Genomic DNA, 17,480 nt, shown 5'->3' on the forward strand with positions numbered 1-17,480 from the left:
CAGTACCTCACGCTTCTCCTGTTGTGCTGTTCTGTCATTCCTAGCACAGTGCCTCATGGTCTAAGATGGCTGCTCGAGCTCCAGCCATCATGTCTGCATTCTAGCCAGCAAGAAGGAGAAAGGAGGAGACAGAGCCAGTCCTTTTGTTTTGAGTAGAATGAATAGAAGGGACATAACACTTCGCCTTACAGTTCATTTGTTTGAAAAGTAGCTTCTCTTCCTGAGAGAATCCTCTGCAAGGATGCACGCCAGCTCTTAATGTTGGGCGCCTCTGGGGACAGGGATGGGGTGGTGCCCCGATTCTCGCCTGATGGTAGACTCCCACGATTACCAGGAGATGCCTCCAAGAGGTGCAGCCGGAGCCCAAGCCAGTGGGGAGTGAGGAGCTGTGTGCATGAGGTGAAGAGGATGGAGGTGTTGACCTCAAGGGGCAGCCCTGTGGGGAAGCCTAAGCCTTGCAGAGGCCGTCCTGCCAGGGAGGAGTTAGGAATTAGACTGGTGTGGGACCCTGGGGGGCAGGTCCGGGGAGGCAGATTTCAACTCAGCGTTATAAAGCACTTTCACATTGAAAGCTCTGAAAGAGGCAACACGGTGGCTTTTCTCTGGGCGTTTGGGGTGGGGGGGACAACCTCCCGCACCTCTAAGCACACTTCCTAGAATAGAGATCGGGGACTCTTCTGGTCCACGGAGGAGTTCCTGAAAACTGGCAAGGTGTAGGGGAGTGAAGCCCGGGATCCCGCACATGGGGTCATTAACCTTTGTTGCGCGTGATCGGTCTGTGCCAGGTGCTGTCGCAAGAGTTCCCTGGGCTTGCCCAGTCCTTCAAGCCCCTGCACCCGCAGCCCAGCAAGCAGAGGCTGGCGGCCGTCTGTCCACAGCCTGCAGGGACAGAGGCTTGACCTGGACAGCACGTCCGTCTGGTGGACCAGACTGGAGCAGAGAGACGTAGGCCAAGAGTCAGGCGTGGTTTCCACCCCTACACAGACTGGGTGGCCCCACGAGGGTGTCGGCGTAGCTGAAGGAAGACGGGTTTCCAGGGCAGAGGGAGGGACTTGGCCTGCATCTGGGGAAGGGAGAGTCCCAGAGGCCCGGCCCCTCCAGGAGGTGCCCAGGGCAGTGGGTATCAGCTCTGCCCCACAGCGTTCTGGGCCCACTGGCTGCGGACGCCCGTCCAGTGCAGGATGGAGGACCCAGACCTCTTAGCTGGGGCTGCGGAGCGTCTGCTTCATGCAGCCCCTGCTGTCTGGCCCTGCGCCGGCCGAGACACTGCCTGTTTATGACCCGGCTTCCCGTGCAGACCCATCTAGAGGGAGAGACTGCACAGGTAACGCTGACAGGCGTCTTCCGGTCCCCCGACACGCGGAATCTTCAGTAACGATCAGTGCAGCAGCCTTCTGGTTTCCCAAGCTCGGCTAGCAAGCCGGGGTCTGCGCTTGATCTGCGTCTTTGAGACTGGCAGACCCCGGAGGAGCAGAATTAGGGGGACAAGGGGACGAAGGCCACCCCAGGAGGCCTCCTGGGGAGGGCTACCTGGTCTCCCCAGCCACCCTGAGGTCCACATTCCAGATCCTTCTCCACAGTGGCATGTGCTGCTGGTTGGGGTATCAGGATGGGGTTGGGGATTCTGGGGGTGGAAACTCCTTGCTGGCATCCCCCCAGCCCTTCTGGAAGGTGGGTTGTCCTTTACGAATAACGAACAGAAAGCAAGTACTCAGCTAGGAGAGTCATGGCAGGCCGAGGCCCTCTGTCTCGGGGGCCTGTCAGACAGCCCCGCAGACACGAAGCAGCCTGAGCTCCTGCAGGCGTGCAGGTGCTGACGCCCGCCGCCTGGAGAAGAAGGAGGGCGGTTCTCAAAGGAAACCCGTTGGCAGCTCCGGTCTGAGTCCCCTTGTGCTGTGTGTTGGAGAACGTTGGTTCTGAAGCCAGAAGGGGGTCTTGGAGCTCCTAATTCAACCCCTCACGGGACAATAAGCCCAGGGCTTGCTCCTTCCTCTGGTGGGTGCTGGTAGATTTAGCAACCAGCTGGCCTGGGGGAGAGCCCTGATTCCTTAGTGCTGGCCCATTACCATGGAAGCAATCCCACCAAGGCCGATCTCAAGCTGCCAACGTGGCCTCACCAAACGTGGAGTTGGAAAGGAGTGCCCCCCCCGTGGGTCTGGAACCCTGATGGACTGGGCTGAAGGTCACTTGTCCTCTAACCGCACACAGAGAGGGGCAGCAATTAACCCCTGTTCCAGGGAAGCCATAAGCAAAAGAAGCCTTTGGGAAGTTTCAAAGGTATCTCTTGAAGCCAACAACCGTGCCTCGCCTGAGGACGCGCGGCATACAGGAGAGCACAGTCAAGGCGGCGCGTGGCCGTGGGTGAGCCACGGAGGAATGGGACAGCTCAGGGTCACTCGTGGCCCCCAGGGACCTGCTGTGCTCTGGGAACCTGGCTGCATCATTGCAATCTTGTTGACTGTAGTTTTGAGTCTTTTCATGTTTTCCAGTGAGCAGTGCAAGAATTGAACGTAAGAAGTGGGTCGCAAAGAGTAGAGAGCCACTGCTCTGAGGATTGAGGGCTTTGAAGCCACTACAAAATAGCACTTTGCTGTCAAAACCCGGGCTTTAGAAACATCAGTGGGCGGAGTGGTCTGGAAAGGGCCAACGATGTGAGCTCAGTCCTGTGGCTGGGGGGTGGGGGGTGGCGACAGCAGTCCTGCTGCAGAGGGTTTGGAAGGCACGGTCACTGAGCCTCAGCTGGCTCTTCGGTCACGCGGGGATCGTAACTGCCGCCTCGGAATTGTCGGCAGAATCAAATGCCGGTGAAACGCTCAGCATTAAAGTTGATTTAAAAGGTCACTGTTAAAAGCAGGCTGAAAGGCTGCTGGCTGACGGTAACAGTAGGAGACTTACACCCTAAAAGTCATTTGTAAAAATAGGTTCCTGGCTTTTGAGATCAGTTGAGCTTCTGTCCAGACCTCAGAATAAAATAGTGACAAAGTCAAAAATGATTCTGTGTTCGACTCTGGAGTCCAGGCTACTTTGAGAAGTGGGAGTGAATGCCGTTCTGAGAATTCGTCATGAAGTAAAACGTTGAATAAGGGAATTTAAAAATTTTTATCTTTTGGAGAAAGAGGCAAATTATAAAAAAGGTTGATGACCTTAGGCTTCCAGGGGCCGTCCTGGGCTGGTGTGGGTCCACCCCGTCTCACCCATCTACGGAGAACGCTCTTGACTTGTAGAAGCGGAAGTGCTTCCGGGTCCTCGGAAGGCTCTGTCTCAGGAAACTGCCAGGGCGCTTGTGTTGAGTGCGAGTCATCCATCTCAGCGCCAGGGACTCTGGAGACCTGCAGTTCAGTTCCCCCCTCCCCTCCCCTCCCCCCCTCCCCTCCCCTCCCCCCCTCCCCTCCCCTCCCCCCCACCTTCCCCTCCCCCCCACCTTCCCCTCCCCTCCCCCCTCCCCACCTTCCCCTCCCTCCCCACCTTCCCCTCCCGCTCCCCTCCCCACCTTCCCCTCCCCCTCCCCTCCCTCTCCCCTCCCCCTCCTCTCCCTCTCCCCTCCCTCTCCTCTCCCTCTCCCCTCCCCCTCCTCTCCCTCTCCCCTCCCCTCCCCACCTTCCCTTCCCCCTCCCCTCCCCCTCCCCTCCCCTCCCCCTCCCCTCCCCTCCCCTCCCTCTCCCCTCCCCCTCCCCTCCCTCTCCCCTCCCCCTCCTCTCCCTCTCCCCTCCCCCTCCTCTCCCTCTCCCCTCCCCTCCCCACCTTCCCCTCCCCCTCCCCTCCCCACTTTCCCCTCCCCTCCCCTCCCCTCCCCTCCCCTCCCCTCCCCTCCCCTCCCCCTCCCCTCCCCCTCCCCTCCCTCTCCCCTCCCCCTCCCCTCCCTCTCCCCTCCCTCTCCCCTCCTCTCCCCTCCCTGGCAGTGAGGCCTTAGCCCCCCAGCCTCACAGCTCAGCCTCCGAGAGCCACAGGGGTGACCCACCCAGGTGACAACTCGTGAATCACGGGCTGGATGTGGGTGTTCAGTTTCTGACATGGCCTGGGGTCCCCTCCCAGAGGGTGGCAGCAGTCTTTCCTGCCCCTTGACACTCAGAGGCCACTGAGCTGTGTTCCCAGGCAGGGAGCTGGGGTGACTCCCTACAGGATAGAGGTGAAAACAGATGAAACCCAACGTCGGGTGCGAGAGGCAGCTCGAGAGACATCGGCTGCTCTGGGGCTCAAGCATTGCCCCCGTTTTTGACCAACAAGACCCATTTCCCCCCCATTCTGTGCAGTAAGGAGCGTGCTAACTGGATTGGATCCAGAAAGGGGCTGAGAACATTAGAAAGCAGTTGGTGCGGTGCTGAGCGTACCGGTGAGACCGAGGGGCGGAGGGTTCCTTGCTCATGAAGTGAGGAGTGAGCATTGATGAGTGCCCCAGGAGAGAGGGGTAAGATGTGATTCAGCAAACACCTGAGGCGCAGGGCCCAGGGCAGCCAGGGCAGGTGAAGCCGGGCGAGTCGTCTGGGCTGCACAGGTGGGAGCAGCGTCAGGGATTCCTGAGGGGGCCCCGGCGCCCAGCATTCGGCGTGCCTGCGAGGCTTGGTAGGGAGGGAGGGGGAAGTCGCTGGACCTGTCCCCGCGCGTCCCTGCCCACCCTCTGCCCTCTCCTGGAGACGGGCCCTCTGGGGCTCAGTCTCTACCTCGGTGCCGCCCGCCCCATCTCCAGGGAGTCGGTTGATGAGGACAGACCTGCTGTGTATGCTGTTGGCCAGGCTCTGCGGGGGCCCCGGGGACGGGCAGGTGGGTGCACCAGTACGGGAAGGCAGATGGCGCTCCAGAAATGAACGAAGAACAAAACAAACACCAGTGTGGTCTTGACCTTGTCCTCGCTGGGTCCCTGGGAACTGGGCTCCGCACTCCAGCTGGGTCAGGCTGTGCTCTTTCAGTTCCCCATCGGCCCTCGTTCCCAGGGCTGCTGCTGCCCAACGCAGCTGGAAGCCTGGCCATGGGGCTGTGGTCCCTGGCCTGCGGCTGGTGCGGCAGCTGGGAGCGGGGCTTTGCATGCCAGCGCCTGTCCCGGCCTGGATGGGGACATGGGTGTGGCCCGTCTGGCCGTGAGTGTTGGCTCTCAGAGGGCTGGGGGTGCAGGGGAAGGCCGGGGTCCACGGCTTCCCGGCCTGAGCTGGTTGCTGTTGTCATCGGGCGAGGCACCAGCCCCTCGGACCGCCCCCCTCTGTTAACTTGGGTGATAAGATCTACGGCACAGGGTCGCTGGGGGGTCAAAGGGGCCGTGTGTGTAAACCCCCTCGCACTATGCACCAGACGTTGACTGTGTCCCCCTTCCCTTTGGAGGTCCCTCTCAGGACCTTCTGGCACCTCCAAGCCCTCTCCTTCCTTCCCCACGCAGGACACCTCACTGCTCTCCCCACGTCCGGGACGGTCCCTCTGCTTCCCTTTGGAGGTCGGTGGTGTGGGTCTCCTCAGCTCGGCCTGCCCTTCTCTCTGCAGACACAGAGCGCTCAACCGGGACCACATCTGGTGCAGGGGTCGCTCACTACATTGGCCAGATGAAAGGGTCCCAGTGAGGAGTCCCCACCAGAGGGGTGGCTGGGGGTCAGGGGTTTGGGACGCCTTTCAGTGGAGTCTTTCTGCGCCCTCCTACCCCCGCCTGCAGAGGGCCACACAGCCACCTCCAAAACTCGGGGTGACCACGGGACAGTCGAACTCGTGGGAAGTCAAAGCCAAAAGCTCCCTGCCGGCGTGAGCTCAGGGCCACTGCTTTTACCGACGAGCTGGAAGCAAGAAACAGTCCTGAGTCCCAGGGAAAAGACTCTCTTGCCATTGTCCCCGAGACGTCCTCTGTCAAACTCCATTTCTGGAAGTCCCCCCTGCCTGGGCAGGTACATTCACCTCCAGCCCCCTTGTAGCGTGGAACCCAGAGACCAGGAGCCCATCCCCCTGTGGGCAGAGGGGGCATGGGGTGGGGGTGACCTCCCACGTGCACTTGCTGGCCGGGGACTCTGTTCCCTGTCCCGTCTCCACAGGGTCCCCGAGGAGAGGGCACGGGCTGGGTTTCAAAGTGCAGGGACAGGCAGCCTCTGCTGTAGGTCTCTGGAGTTCAGTGAGCCTCCCCGAATCCTCACGGGGTCCAGGAGACAGGGCTGCAGGGGGCCAGGTAAAGGTTAACACCTGGATAGCCAGAGTTACCGGGGAGACCCTGCACCTCACACGGGTGTCCCCTTTCGGCCTCAAGGTTATAAATTCTTCCCCAGGGTAACAGTTAGTGGGGAGCCCCCGGGTTGAACGCCACTGCGGCTCCCACGTTTGCTCTGCTGCAGCAGTGGGTTGGAGGGGGTTTGCTTCTGGGCCTGCTTCATGAGAAGCCTTTCATTTCCTTCCCCTCTTCCCACCCAAGGGGATGCCCTCCACCCCTTCAGCCCGGCCACAGACTCCCCAGCCTCCAAAGCTCAAGGAAGACCCTTCTGGAAGCTTTCTCTCCACCACTCCCCTGCCATCCGCTGCATCAAATCCTTCTCCCCAGGGCCAGGGGGTGGGGCTGTGCAGGGGAATGCGGGCTGAGCTGGGCTCCGTCCCAACCTCACCGCTCGCTGGAGGGGAGGCGGGGGCTCCTGGGAACGCAGCTTTGCCTCTTCCAGTTCTGTTTTCTCACCTGTCGACTAGGCGGAGTACAGAAGCGCACAGGGCACTCTGCGTGGATCTCTGGGCCGCTGGGCCGCGTGTGGATGGAGGGGGACGAGGACACAGGAAGCCGGGAGCCCCCAAGCTGGCCCAGCCCGTCCCTCCCTCCGTGTAACCCTGGGGGAGTGGCTTCTTCCTCGGGTACAGAATTTCCTAAGCCTTCGAATGTGGGGATTAGAGACTCTAAGCTCAAAGGTTCCTTCTGGAAGGTGCTGGAATCTCTTAAGTGTCTTGTGAGGGGCTTTGGACGCCGCGTAAGGTATTTCTTTTTTTATATATATAAATTTATTTATTTATTTATTTTTGGCTGTGTTGGGTCCTCGTTTCTGTGCGAGGACTTTCTCTAGTTGCGGCGAGTGGGGGCTACTCTTCATCGCGGTGCACGGGCCTCTCACTGTCGTGGCCTCTCTTGTTGCAGAGCACAGGCTCCAGACGCGCAGCCTCAGTAGCTGTGGCGTACGGGCTTAGTGGCTCTGCGGCATGTGGGATCTTCCCAGACCAGGGCTCGAACCCGTATCCCCTGCATCGGCAGGCAGATTCTCAACCACTGCGCCACCAGGGAAGCCCGCGTAAGGTATTTCTTATGCTCTGACCTCTTCGGCATTGGTCCCTTGCCGGGTTGTGGTCCCCCACCCACCTGTCCGCGCCTAGCTGGCCCCAGGCCAGGGATCCTGTTGTGGGCCTTTTGGTGCTCCTGGCATGGATGTGACTTAAAATCCGCCCTATGGTTTTACGATTCCAAAGTCTGTCTTTGAACTTCTATTTTTTTATTTTTTTTGCGGTACGCGGGCCTCTCACTGTTGTGGCCTCTCCCTTTGCGGAGCACAGGCTCCAGACGCGCAGGCTCAGCGGCCATGGCTCACGGGCCCAGCCGCTCCGCGGCATGTGGGATCTTCCCGGATCGGGGCACGAACCCGTGTCGCCCGCATCGGCAGGCGGACTCTCAACCACTGTGCCACCAGGGAAGCCCTGTCTTTGAACTTTTAATGGCCCTGGACAAATGCTTTGAGGGTGAAGACTTGTTTCTTTCAATTCGAGCACATAGAATTTAAAAGCATTTTTCCCACACTGGGGCAGCCCCTTTCAAAGCTCATAGATTCCCCTTCCCTGGACTCCAGTAACCGAGACAAACCCACCTGTCAGGGGAGGGTGTCCTTTCACCACCTGTTTGGATTTGATTTCAGTCACCTGCCTTTGACTGGGAAGCTGAGTGTCAGAGGCTGCTTCTCCAGGGCAGAGGCGGCTGATTGATTGATTGATTGAAAAACTGTGAACCATGCCATTCAGTTTACTGAAGTTGACTGATTCTCTGCCACACAGAGTGAAAACGTTTGATGTGTGTATGAAATACGTGTCGTGCGGGTTAAGCTGTGGCTCTTACATTGGGTGATGCAGGATGCGTTCCACTTACTCACCCTCCTTAGCCAGGTCGGTGTATTAGCTTCTGGGCGGCAGTGAAAACTGGGCGGCTTAAAACAGCAGAAGTGTATCTCTCACAGTTCTGGGGCCGGAAGTCTGACGGTAAGGGCGGGGCCCTGATCCCTCTGGAGGCTCTAGGGAAGCCTCCTTCCTTCCCTTTCTCTCTTCTTCCGGTGGCTCCTGAAATCCTGGGCTTTCCTTCATTCGCGGAGGCGTGGCTCCAACCTCTGGCTCCATCATCCCATGGCCCTCTCCCCGTGTCTGTGTCCAGGCTTCCCTCTTTTTCTTAGGGTACCAGTCATTGCATCAGGGCCCCCCAATCCAGTCTACCTCATCTTCATCTGATCACATCTGCAAACACCCTACTTCTAAATAAGGCCACATTCACAGGTGCCAGTGGTTAGGGCTTCAGTATATCTTTTCGGGATATACGGATTTACCACACTGATATACCACATCCTCATTTTTATTTTGATTTGGTAATCAATCTAGCTTACGTTCAGAACACAGTCATTTTGGAAGTCCCATTTAAAAGCAGATCATGGCTTGTTTTATTTATTTATCTGGTTTTAACCATTCCTGTGATAACTCGTGACCCACTTCAGGTCTTCCTAGCTGTCATTCATCTGCGTTTGGCCTCGTATCAGCCTTCGTGTGGCTGTGTGCTTAAGAATGCTGTCTCCTTCTTTGCCGTCTTCCCCTAGGACACCCGACTGGGTTCCAGCGCTGGTTTTGCCACCGTGAAGGGAACAGGTTGGGGGGTGAAGTCCGGGGGAACCAGGCTCCAGCATCCTCTCTAGTGGGGTCGCACAGGACACGCTAAATTCCCCCAGCCGCGAGCTGTGACAGCACGTGTGCAGTGTCGTCCATCAGGGATGCGTTAGAGCTTCAGCGCGCGGGGTCTTTATTCGGGGGGCTGTTCGCATGAGCACCCTCTGCCTGACGCGCACCCAAACCCCAGACTCGCAGGAGGACAGCAGGAGTCCGGCACCAACACCCCCGTCTGTACACACAGCTTAGGCACAGGGAGCCGCTCATCAGTCCTGGGAGGGGGGGACCCTCCCCAAATCCACCTTCCCAGACACTGGCTGAGGGCCGACCCTGGAAGGCGGCCCTTCTGGGGACCCCAGTCTCGAGCCTGCTGCATTAACACTGACGTTGCCCGAGTCCCTCCCCTGCTGCTTTCAGACTCCTTGTGACCACAGCACTTCAGGGTTTAGATATTTGAAACTTCGCAAACCCCTCCCCAGAATCCCAGCACCTTTCCCGTTATCCCCCATGCTCTGCTTTTGGCCCCCAGAGTCCTCGTAACATAGATGCCCTTGTGTCACCCCAGCATCCGAGTGCTCACTCCCTACACCTCCGTGTTTGTTTTGAATTTTTATTGTTCCTTTATCCCACATGGCAAACACACGGCAGCGTATCATCACTGAGATCCCCCAGTACAGGATTAATTCTGTCATCCGCATTAGTGTTTCAAATTTGGGCTTTTAAAAATAGAATACATAACTCCAGATCTTTTAGGAATCAGTTGATTTCTATGTACGTGTTCAAAATGATCCCGAACCCACTTCACCCTCTTCAGTTTTGAGGTCGTGGGAGTGTCTGTTCATTATTCTTTGGGTACCGACAGTGGTGTCGTAGGACACACCCGTGTGCGCCGTACAAGCCTGTTCTTGAAGCACCGTCTCTCCAGGTCTCTGCTTGTCTGCTTCTGAGTATTACTGTTTTGACCCCTCAATCGCACTCTTTGCTTGAATGTTTCCAGATCTAATAACATAGCAAAAGGCAGCTGTTGGAGGGAAGCTGGGCTGGGCCTTACTGACTAACGTGCTCTATTTCAGCGACACGGCCACTTCCCTCTCTGAGGTTCTCAGCCACTCTCCACTTGGGAGCGGACACCACGGCTGTGTCTTCTCTCACACTGTTTATGTGCCTGTGGTTTTGTGAAGGTCAAGCACAGTGTAGGTCACCCGCGGTGCCGGGAGGTGGGTGGGATGCCGGGCTCTGCATGTGGAGCGAGCTGTGTTTAGACCTTGTCCGACAGGCTGAACACTCACCTTTCCGTGCGGCTTCCAAAGAGTTCCCACGTCTTAATTTCAGAGTGTGATAGAAGGATTGGGGGTGGGGGCGGGTCTCATTTCATTGAAAAAGATTTGCCCTGAAAAGAAATTCTGCCAACCCCCAGTACTCTTCGTTGGTCGAGAGAGGTCCACAGCCAGCGGTCAAGAACAGCTGCTGGACGGAGCCTGTGCTTATGCGTCGCTGTCTGATGGGGAAGCAGCCCAGCCCGTTCTCCACATCTTAGGCCATTTGTAGCACAGGACACCGCTTTTCAACCTGAAGGAGGCCTGTGTGCCCAGGTCATCGACGCCACACTTGTTCCTGTAGGCAGTGTGTCTGAATCCCAAGGGAAAGAAATTGTGTAATCTTGGAACCGTCATATTTATACGCTGGCATAACAGACGCTCTCTGCGAAGGAGGTCTTGGTCCTTAGCAATTTTCCATCTAGGCTGCTCTCTCACTCTCCCTATCCTTGCCTTCCATTCCTTCCACAAATATTTATCGAAATGTTTCTATGGGGACTTCCCTGGTGGTGCAGTGGTTGAGAATCCGCCTGCCAATGTAGGGGACACGGGTTCGATCCCTGGTCCGGGAAGATCCCACATGCCGTGGAGCAACTAAGCCCGTGCGCCACAACAACTGAGCCTGCGCTCTAGAGCCCACGAGCCACAACTACTGAGCCTGCATGCCACAACTACTGAAGCCCGCACGCCTAGAGCCCGTGCTCCGCAACAAGAGAAGCCACGGCAATGAGAAGCCCGCGCACCACAATGAAGAGTAGCCCCCGCTCGCCACAGCTAGAGAAAGCCCGCGCGCAGCAACGAAAACCCAACACAGCCAGAAATAAATAAAAATATATTAAAAAAACAAACCCAAAAAGACTTCTATGGGTGAGACATGCTGGGCCCCACGCCATAGGGCTCACAAAAACAATCAGAAGCTTCGGATGTGTCAGAGGAAGGAAGACGTGTTCAAAACGATCCCAAACCCAGGGTCTCAGGAAGGCCGGAGCTCATTGGGGATGACTTCCGGTGGGACGAGCCCATTCCGGTGGGATGGCAGTAGTGCCCCCTTTACTCTGAAAGCGGAAACTTTGTGTCGTGCCAGTCTCTCAGACTGCCCAGCCCGCAGTCTCCCTCCGCAAAGATGCAGGATTCAAGAATCCAGCACTGGGACTTCCCTGGCGGTCCAGTGGTTAGGACTCCGTGCTTCCACTGCAGGGGGCACGGGTTCCATTTTTGGTCGGGGAGCTAAGATCCCACAAGCCATGCGGCGCCCTCCCCCCTCCCCCCACTCCCAGGAGAGCGATCCTGGTTACACTCAATCCTTCTTCCTGCCTTTCACTCTCAGCCAGAACCTTATTTTTTTTAAGTTAATTAATTAATTAATTTTCGGCTGCGTTGGGTCTTCGTTGCTGCGCGCGGGCTTTCTCTAGTTGCGGTGAGTGGGCTTCTCATTGCTGTGGCTTCTCTTTGTTGCAGAGCACAGGCTCCAGGGGCACGGGCTCAGTAGTTGTGGCCCACAGGCTCTAGAGTGTAGGCTCTGTAGTTGTGGCGCATGGGCTTAGTTGCTCCGTGGCATGTGGGATCTTCCCGGACCAGGGCTTCAACCCGTGTCCCCTGCATTGGCAGGCGGATTCTGAATCGCTGCGCCACCAGGGAAGTCCCTGTACACAATTCTTAACATACATACCAAAAATCTAAAAAATCATGCAGTTGTGATTCTTTTCTGAACAGTTAGTTATTCCAGTGACTTTCCAGCTTAAAATTTGGAGGCAAATTTTCCTTAACAGGACAGCAAGTACCAATATCTTCAAATATTGATATGCTGTTCCGTCATAAGTCCCACTAATCCACAATTTAATATCATATACTGTACATACTCAAATTGTCCATCGTTCACAGCACATTAACAAAGTTACTAGAACTGTACGACCACGACCAAAGATGTTACTTACAGAGCACACAAAATTCTGACCAGGAGAGCCAAGATCAAGGAGTGAGTGGTTTGCTTTCGGAAAAATTCTACCCAAAACAACATGGGAAGAGAAGTAATTTAAAGTGTTGGGGGTCGGGGTGGGTGGGATGAACTGGGAGACTGGGATTGACATATACACACTATTGATACTATGTATAAAATAGATAACTAATGAGAACCTACTGTGTAGCACAGGGAACTCTACTCAGTGCTCTGTGGTGACCGAAATTAGAAGGAAATCCAAAAAAGAGGGGATGTATGAATATGTATAACTGATTCACCTTGTTGTACAGTACAGACTAACACAATATTTTAAAGCAACTACACTCCAACAAAAATTAAAAAAAAAAAAGTGTTCAAGACATTAAATGCACAGCTGACTCCAAACTACCATTTAGTACGCTTTGTATTATAGGATAGAAAGGCTACCCGCATCTGTGGAATGTTAAGCTCACACCCAAGACAATCAGAGCCCCCCACATTCAATATCCTACTATGTTCTGGTGGTACCAGAAAATGAACAACCAGCAAATGATTTCACCTCTTAAAAAAAAATTTTTTTTTTACACTTAAAAAAATGGGATGGGGGGATTCTCCCATTTTAAAAAATGTTTCTAGAGCTCCTAAAAAACTGGCATTTACAAAACAGTTGATAAAAATATTCCTGTGGATTGTGCAAGAAGAGAGACAGGGACCACTGGTAGGACCAGGTGTGTGATATTAATGTGACTTGGCTTCTTTCTCTCCTGCTTCATCAAAGGCTGGGCTGTCCCCGTTTTCAGTTTCTCCATTTTCTGCAGGTACATCTTCTTTAGTCTCTTGGTTAGCGGCTTCAGCCTGTTTTTCCTTTGCTCGCCTTTTCCCTTGTGTTTGCACTTTTTTGTCTGAAGATTCATTCTTTCCTGCCGGCTTTTGGGGCTGCGTTTCCACTTTTGCAGGAGCCGGTTTAGCTAGCAACCTCGCCGATATCCTCTTGGGCTCCTCCTTCGCCGCCCCCTCGGTGGAGCCAGGCTTCCTCTCGGGCATCGTGGCGGCGGTGAAGCTGCCGCTTCCCGCCACGCTGCTACACATTGCGGCTGCCGGGCGGCGCGGCGGAGAGCGCCGGCGGGGACAAGAGCTGCGGTGGCCGAGGGGCCAGAGCCTCATTTTTGAGCATCTTCAGTTTCTTCCTCTCCACAGACTGTTTCTTCCAATGAAATGGTATAATATCGTGGAAAGGGCGCTTGAACTGGAGTTCAAAAAAAACTGGTCTCAGGGCTTCCCTGGTGGCGCAGTGGTTGAGAGTCTGCCTGCCGATGCAGGGGACACGGGTTCGTGCCCCGGTTCGGGAGGATCCCACATGCCGCGGAGCGGCTGGGCCCGTGAGCCATGGCCGCTGAGCCTGCGCGTCCGGAGCCTGTGCTCCGCAACGGGAGAGGCCACAGCAGTCAGAGGCCCGCGTACCGCAAAAAAAAAAAAAAAAAAACTGGTCTCAGAGTTATGAAAACTTTGTAACACAGTATCTGACATCTGGAAAATGCTTGCTCAATATGAGCCATCATTTCTGTGCAGGTGCTAGCTGTGATGATGTAATAAGAGCAGTAGTCATAGTAACAGCGAGCACGCTTTAGCGCGGAACGGGTGCCTGTGAGGTTGTCAATGCTGTCCCCATCTTACAGATGGGGAACCTGAGGCTGCGAAGTTACAGAGCCAGGCTCAAAGCTAGTCCGACTGACCCTGAAGCCTGTGCCCTCGACCTCTTGCCTTACTGCATCTTGGGACTTGTGTGCCACTTGGGACCTCTGACTCTTCCATTATAAGAGGGGGGAAGGATAGCAATCCTGAGTGCCAGGCTCTGGTGAGGAAGGAAAGAGCAGTGTGTGTGAAGCACCTCCTCACAGGACCAGGGAACCCGACGCCTGTTCGTGTTCTCACACGCTTCTATGAGACCACCTGCTGCGTCCTGTGTCCACTCACCGCCATGCCTGGCGTCCAGATCCCCAGAAGGTGCAATCTGTGCCTGCCACCCACAACCCTCTCCTCGCATACGGGATCCTTTGCCCGCCTCTCTCTGCTCCTCAGCCCCACGGATGGAACCATCTCTGTGGGAGCAGCTTATTGGAGAGCAAAGTGGGATTTGCCCACAGGAGATGCGAGTTCAAATTGTAGTCACATCCTGCACTGTTTCTGGTCCAGGACAAGTCACCTGACCTCTCTGAGAGTCACTGTCCCCATCTGCAGAATAGGGAGAATCGTAATTCCCACCTTGTAGGACTGTGCGGTAAGGCCAGAGGGAGGCGTCAGAGCTGAGGGTGCAATGCATTCTGGACAGCGCTCTTACCCAGTGGCCTCTCTGCATCCCCAGAGATGCTCTAACTGCGCCTGGCTTTCCCTGGGCATCGTCTTAGCACACGCTGGGAGCCCTTGAGGTTAACCCCTACTGACTTAAAGCCTCCCCTCCTGGTTTCCCAGCCTGAGCATCATCTTCCTGCCCACTCCCTCCTCCTGGGACCCACCCAGCCACCTGAAACTCACTGTGCTCTATTATTTCTTTCCCACAAAATGTCCTAAAAGATTATAAGGCCTCACTCCCCCTCCCCTCGCTGGCCTTTTTGCATCATCCTCAAACTCCCCTCCCCACCTTCCTTCGGGGCTGTTTCAGCGCCTTCTGGCCGAGCTCTTGCCTCCGATCCCACCACACCCCAATTCTGCAGTGAATGGGTCCTCCCCAAACCCGGCTCTTGTCCCATTGCGGCTCTGCTCAAGAATCTTCAGTAGCTCCCCCCTGTGTGACGTCTCAACTTGGCCCAGCTCTGAGGATCTCCATACCATGACTTCATCTTAGTTACCCACTTAACTCCCATTACTTAAGAAAGCAATCTTGCCAAACTTTGGAAGCATCGAGATAGCTTAAATAGGTGAGTGAATAAGCTGTGGTACGCCCAGACAATGGAATACTATTCAGCACTAAAAAGAAATGCGCTATGAAGCCGTGAAAAGACATGGAGGAGCCTTAAATGCATGTAACTGTGTGAAAGAAGCCAATCCGAAAAGGCTGTAGACTGTATGCTTCCAGCCCTGTGACATTCTGGAAAAGGCAGAACTATGGAGAGAATAAAAAGATCAGTGGATGCCAGTGATTAGGGGCAGGGAGAGGTGAATGGGTGGAGCACGGAGGATTTTTAGGGCAGTGAAAATACTCTGTGTGATACTACGCTGGTGGATACACATCCTTATAGGTTTGTCCAGATCCACAGAATGTGCAACACCGAGAATGAGCCCCAGTGTAGACTGTTGACTGCGGGTGATGATGGCGTGTCAATGTAGATTCATCAGGTGTGATGAATGGACCACTCTGGTGGGGATGTTGACAGTGCGGGGAGGCTGTGTGCGTGTGGGGACAGGGACGGGGGTGTATGGGAACTCTCTCTACCTTCCTCTCAATTTTGCTGTGAACCTACAACTGCTCTAAAATATAAAGTCTTAAAAAAGTCTAAGTGACACAAGTTAATGGTAGAAGTATTAGAGATACAAATGAAAAACGATCCACAGTTGTACCACCCGGAGATAACCACTGTTTAACACTTTGCTGAATGGTCCCTCAGAACCTGTAGATGCGTGTGTGTAGCCATATCAACGTGTATTTATTTTAAACAAAGACAGAATGTGATGCTGCCTCGGCGTGGGAACCTCCCTTTCCTCTCAGTCGTGTGCGGTGGGCATCGAGGGGGCAGCCGCCCAGTGAGTGGACGCCTCCAGTTCACTCAGCTGACCTCTTCCCACTGGCATTTACGTTGCTCTTTCTGTTTACTCTCCTTTCGGTGTTATTCTTGTCCCCAACATTTTGCTTTAAGTTTTGTTAATCTTTTTATATCCCTCTCTGCACTCTTCTCCCCAGGTTTTCTTTTTTTTCTTTTTAAAGAATCCATGCTAACCTTTATTTTATTTATTTATTTATGGCTGTGTTGGGTCTTTGTTGCTGCACGCGGGCTTTCTCTAGTTGCGGCGAGCGGGGGCTACTCTTCGTTGCGGTGCGCGGGCTTCTCATTGCCGTGGCTTCTCTTGTTGCAGAGTGCGGTCTTCAGTAGTTGTGGCTCGCGGGCTCTAGAGCGCAGCCTCCGTAGTTGTGGCGTACGGGCTTAGTTGCTCCGCGGCATGTGGGATCTTCCCGGACCAGGGCTCGAACCCGTGTCCCCTGCATTGGCAGGCAGATTTTTAACCACTGCACCACCAGGGAAGTCCCTCTGCAGGTTTTCTAATCTGCTAGTTTGGAAGATATACATTGCGTTCCTATTATTTTAGCAGGTACCCTTAACTTTCCCTTATTATTGTGTTAACGTTTCACAGAAAAGTGCATAAAATATAAATGTGTCGCTGACGCGTCCCTGGGAAGTATCCCCTCCCATCAGGCCCTCCGTCCCTGGAGCAGCCACTGCCCCGGTGGTCATCTGATCCCTACTTTGCCTTCTGCTCCCCTGGCCTGTGTAGGTATCCCTAAATGTTCCATTTTCATTTATTTCCAAATTGATACCAGTGGAACCATATCATATGCAATTTTTTTGGAGGGAGGGGTGGGACTGGCTCCTTTCACTCAACACTCTATTAAAGATTCATCTGTGTCGTGTGTAGCCCTAGGCGATTGATCTTCATTGCTGTATATTATTCCTTTGCATGAATATACCACAGTTTATCCATTCTAATGCTGATGGACGTTTTCCCTTATGCTTTGGGAATTACTATATATACATATACATATGTATATATACACATACATGCACACAGACACATATATATGTGTATATATATTTTTTCACATGTATTCTGGTATTTGCATTTCTATCGGGCATATGCTAGATGTGGAATTATAGGTCATAGGGTGTACGTAGTTGCACCTCATTATGGTTTTAATTTGTATTTATCTGATTACCAGTGAGGTTGAGCCTGCTTTTGTGTGTTTATTGGCCTCTGGATTTCTTGTAAAAAGTGTCCTCCAGTTTTCCAGTTATGGTGTCTGTCATTTCCTTATTGCTTTGTAGGAGATCTTTATATATCCTGAACCAGTTGTTTGGTACATGTATTATAAATATCTTCTCTCATCTGTGGATTTTTTTTTTTTTTTTTTTTATGATACGCGGGCCTCTCACTGTTGCAGCCTCTCCTGTTGCGGAGCACAGGCTCCGGACGCGCAGGCTCAGCGGCCATGGCTCACGGGCCCAGCCGCTCCGCGGCATGTGGCATCCTCCCAGACCGGGGCACGAACCCGTGTCCCCTGCGTCAGCAGGCGGACTCTCAACGACTGCGCCACCAGGGAAGCCCTCATCTGTGGATTTTTTAATGGCATTTTTTGGGGATAAATTATAGTAGAGTTGAATTTATTAATCTTT

The 17,480-nt window shown here is 54.5% G+C and overlaps 1 protein-coding gene and 1 pseudogene across 2 annotated transcripts in view; one reads left to right on the plus strand and one right to left on the minus strand.

Moving 5' to 3' along the window:
* IRF8 (interferon regulatory factor 8) overlaps positions 1-17,480 on the plus strand; it is a 93,858-nt gene that overhangs the window by 23,686 nt on the left and 52,692 nt on the right. The window contains exon 1 of one of the 2 annotated variants that reach the window (XM_060129656.1): positions 7,185-7,226. The exons of the other annotated variant lie outside the window; for it this stretch is intronic. The gene's annotated coding sequence lies outside the window, so the exon portion shown is untranslated. Of the gene's footprint in view, positions 1-7,184; positions 7,227-17,480 lie in introns of those variants that run through there. 2 annotated transcript variants of the gene reach the window in all.
* Positions 12,756-13,143, minus strand: LOC132510080 (non-histone chromosomal protein HMG-14-like; annotated as a pseudogene).

Source organism: Lagenorhynchus albirostris, chromosome 19, assembly GCF_949774975.1.
Source record: "Lagenorhynchus albirostris chromosome 19, mLagAlb1.1, whole genome shotgun sequence".
Classification (NCBI taxonomy): domain Eukaryota; kingdom Metazoa; phylum Chordata; class Mammalia; order Artiodactyla; family Delphinidae; genus Lagenorhynchus; species Lagenorhynchus albirostris.